Genomic DNA, 4,945 nt, shown 5'->3' with positions numbered 1-4,945 from the left:
ATTAATTATTAAAAAAAAAAAAAAAAGTTTGAAATTTTGAAAACGAACAAACAATCGAGGAAAACAAACTAAAGAGTATCAATTCATTAGTTCTTATTTGCCTAATATCTGGTTATTATTTCCATAAATAAATAAATCCACAAAACAATTTATAATGATGGTGATTGTTTACAAGACTTAGAAAGGCTCAGAGCAGAACTGGCATTTAAATACATTTTTTGCATTTCTTCCCATGGAGCTCACCCTCAAATCTCTACTATTTTCTGATTGGGATTTCCGCCATTGTATAGCAGATGAAAATCATTATCATAATCCAGTGGCTGGAAAAATCAATAGCTCAACTTTCCTCATTATACAAAATGATTTGAGGTAACATTCATGTTCATAAAATTGTAAGAAATGTTTTTACATGTTCTACATTTTCTTGGCAATATACACATTTTGGCAAAAAGTGCATTTGACCATAAACGCAGCCACATCATCATGAGGTGCAGGTGTGCTTTGTAGAGTACATGCCCAAATATGCATGCATTTTTTAAATGAGCACATAGATAGTGAACTACAGTATTGCTAGAACAGATACTGTAGAAGGACTTACATGGTTACTGTTTTTGACATCCCTAGTCAGTATCCCAGTTTACAATGAAAGTTCTCAGAACTCAGAACCATAGACAAATTGGCATAGAAAAAGTTATTTTCTGGAAAATAAGTCATAAGATGTCTTAGACATTTTTTTTTTTTTTTTTTTTTTGAGTATGATGATGAGAAGGATTTTCACTTATAATCTAGAAATACGTAAAGAATAGAGTGCTGGAGTTCACTCAAAAAAAAAAAAAAAAAAAAAAAAAAAAAACCCAAAAGGATTTTTCTATTGGCTTTTGGATTAAAAATAAGCCTGGTGAAGAATGATAGTTTATAATTCTTACAGGTTTTGTTCATCATGAAAATATTGACAAATTAACAACTTTTATAAAGCCTAAAGGCTGTTTTATACTTCTGCGTCGGACCTACGCTGGAGCCTTTGCGCTGTACGCTATGCGTCTGTTTTCATTTACACTTCTGCGTTGTTGTCTGCGTCGACATGCATGCAGACCACTACAAATAAAGCGGCAAATAGCTAATGACTTGTGTTGCAGTTTGACTGCATGTGTCCCCTGAAACAGAAAATTGTTTTCATTCCTATTGAAGTTGTAAACGCTTGCTCTTCTCCGATTGCTCCGCGCCAGTTTTTTGACCTGAGGGAAGGGTTCTAGTAGACCAATCACAGTGCTTGCGGTCCGCGTAGAATTGATGCGTTGTTATATTTTTGAAGAGGTGCACGTCAGGCTACGTCGTAGGCTATGCGTGCTACACACAGCCTACGCCGTAGCTACAGCGTACACTCGATGCAGAAGTATAAATCATCCTTAAATAATCTATAAGTAGGTTATAAACAAACTACACCAATGTCACATGACTTCAATATTACCATTACTAAATTTCCGGCATATCTGTCTGTCTCTTTCTAAATGTATATATATAATAGTTTGCAAGAGTGCAATTATAAACCCAACAAGGCTGAGAAAGTGGACTAGTGAGTAGTATTACTGATGTTTTTTTGTTTTTTTTTGCAGAATAAAACATATTTTGAGCTTGTGTTCACCACATACCATATTCCAGGCATTTAACCAAAAAGTCATTAAAAACAACAACAACAACAACAACCATTGACTCCAGGACAGTGGAATCAGAAGTGCTAAAATGCTCGTTTCTGGGTTTTGGCCAACAAAAATACATAATCCCTAAAGCATTCTATTGCCAAAAGTAATTGTTATGCATGCATTTGCATATGGCACATTAAATTTGTCACCATATCCCATCAGCATTTGAAGGATTTTAAGATGAAATTAAAAGACATGTGGTCAGGGAGCTTGCGGAAACCATGATATGATGCACTGACCACTCGATTTCTTGACTAGTAAAAATTAGTAGCTGTGCAAGCCCTAATTTGCATTCATATATCTGCAAAGATTTCATCTAAGTTCATTCTCTCAGTGTTTATCCTACAAAATGTGGATAGTAAATTGATTTTAGACACATAACTACAAAAAGGTCATGTTCACGGTGTGTAGTAATGCACACACAAGACATTGAGGCTGTATGTGCCTGCTTATATGCTGGAGGACACAGAGAGAGAGAGAGAGAGAGAGAGAGAGAGAGAGAGAGAGAGAGAGAGAGAAATTGGATCTGATTGTCAATTCAGCACTAGTATTCAGAATTACAGATCCTCTCTGCCTGCTCTGCTCTGCTCACACACTCTCTCTCCTCTAGCACATCTCCCTTCTCTTCGTCCCCTCCTGACACCATGGCTTTGCAGGTCTAGCACTTCATCACATACACACACACTCACCCACATACAAATCTACCCTCCAGCTGGAGTTCAAAGACCGTATATAAGTGAGATTCTCATCTTTGCCGCTCTCTCTCAAAACGATGCCACAGCAGGCTGTGGAATGGAAAATTTAGGCAAAAGGTGATGTGCAGAAAGCGCAACAAAAAAGAGAATGGAAAGGAGAGAAAATGGAAAGTAGGAAGGTCTGTGTTTTTTTAACACTTTCAACCCACCTGGTCAACATGTAACCAAAAAAAATTCTTTAATGTGGACAAGATGAGCACACAAACTTCTTGTTTAAGAGCACTTAAATATGAAAATGTTTTAGGTCATAGCTGTAACCATGGTTCTATGAAAAAGGGAACAAGATGCTGCATCGGTAGTTAAGATGTTATGGGAACACTTCTGCGTCATTCCATCTTGAAGCACATGTGAAATCAGTCCAATGGCATGGTGGGACATCATCCCGTAGCATATGATGTCATGAGCAGGAAGCCATAAAGCAAACCCGGACCAAGCAATGTCAGCTTCTGATTGGCATGCAGGAAGTATGGCAGGGTGATGCAGATACTGACTGCCATACTGACAAGTGCCTGTCTAGTGTGAATCCTGGCGAGCACAACTAGGATATGAGCACCTGGGGCCCCAGGTGTGGAGTCCAAATCTAGGTTGTATAACCTCACAAACGAATGCAGAGAGGACGCATCACACACTTCTTGTAGGGATGCCCCTGACAAAGCTTTAAAAGCCGCCATACTCCTCATTGAATGGGCCTTGGTGAAGGCTGTCCAACTGCGTCATATGCAAGATAAGTAGCCTTTACTATCCACTTGCTCATCCTTTGCTTAGTTGCTGGGGACCCTCGTCTAGGTTACCTGAAGCATACAAACAGTTTCTCAGACTTTCGCCACAGGGCAGATCTGTGGGCATCTAATGCCCTGACTGGGCATAGTAAATTTAACTTCTTTTGGTCCAACATCCAAAAGGGAGGAAAGGCTATGCCAGGTGCAAACTCTAAACACAAAGGGGAAACCAATAGAGCCTGAATGTCTCCTATTCTCTTTAGAGATGTAATAGCCAACAATTTCTGCAACAATTTCAATGGGCTCAAAGGGAGCCGTCGACAGACCTTCCAGAACAATGGCCAGATCCCAAGTCGGAACCCTCCTGTGGCCTGCAGGCCTCAGCCATAAAGCATCATGTAGGAAACACAACACCAATGGGTTTCTCCCAAATGACTCATCACCCAAAGGTGCGTTGTAAGCAGCTATGTAGACCTTCAGGGTGGAGGAGGATAGCCCTACGGAAAACGATCCTGCAGGATCTCCAGCACTGAACCAACCGTGCAGATAATTGGATCCAACTGGTGATTTCCACACCATGAAGTGAAAGCTCCCCACTTCAAGGCATAGTTTCCTTGTGGAGGGAGCTCTAGAGTTGAGTATGGTCTCATATAGTATACTATGGTCTCTCTTTAGGTTGAGAGACCAGAGTTTAAGAGTTGGGCCCCCTCAGAGGCCAAACTCACAGTTTCCATAGTTCCAGACGGGAGTGTAAGATTGTGCCCCCTGCTTGTAACAGAAGGCCCCTCCTGACAGGGTTCTCTCAAGGAGAGACGGATAAACTCAGCCTCTGCCACACCTGTACCATGGAATCCAGCCCCAGTGGAGCTGGATGCATGAGGGAGAACCAAAGTGGAAAGTGTGTCGTTTCTTGAGTCGCAAATAAGTCCACTTCCGCCTGGCCAAACTCCCTCCAGATCATCTCCACCACCTCAGGCTGGAGTCTCCATTCCCTGGACCGCAGCCCCTGCCTCAACAGGATGTCTGCTCCCTGATTCAGGCACCCAGAGATGTACACTGCCTTCAGTGAGAGCAGCTTGCCCTAAGAAAAGCCTGGAAAGCCCTGATGTGAAGATTGGGCAGAAAGCGTTCATCTCTCTCAGTGGAATGTCATAGACGAAAACTCCCTATAATTTAATAAATACTACTGTTATTGTGTCATGGGATGTTTTAAGAGTTTTTCGAGGCAATAATGTAGTTGGTTAAACCTCAAATCTGCAGCTTATTTATAAAGATAGCTGACAGAAACCATGTACCTCGCTGAGAACATTATCCGCTGCATGGCTTTGATGTCTCTGTAGGTGTTAAACATGAGATATAATTTATTTTGGGTATATCTATGGGCAATCTTTGGTCTTATGAATCCTTTACTTGTTGATTTTTTGTTTTACAACAAAAATGAGCAAATTACAAATTGTTTTGACTGAGGTCAAAGTTAATTTTATAGCTTTATATTTGATTTAACTTTATTTCTGTACTACAGTGCTGATTTTGTAGCCTACTTTTGACTGAATTATTTGTTTGTATTGTACAATCTTCTTATACCTGTATAATTACTATTATTGTTTAAAGGGTTATGGAACACCCTGTTTCAGCAGCAGTCAGTTCTCACTACAGGGTTCCTACACATTTTCCATTTTAAAATTCCATACTTTTCCAGACCTCCTTCAAAACGATTTCTGCCACTGGTAAGCTTTGTGTCCTTTTCTATGTTTTCTCTGCTTCATGTTTG

This window comes from Megalobrama amblycephala, linkage group LG11 (assembly GCF_018812025.1).
Source record: "Megalobrama amblycephala isolate DHTTF-2021 linkage group LG11, ASM1881202v1, whole genome shotgun sequence".
Classification (NCBI taxonomy): Eukaryota; Metazoa; Chordata; class Actinopteri; order Cypriniformes; family Xenocyprididae; genus Megalobrama; species Megalobrama amblycephala.
This window is presented reverse-complemented; position numbering follows the sequence as displayed.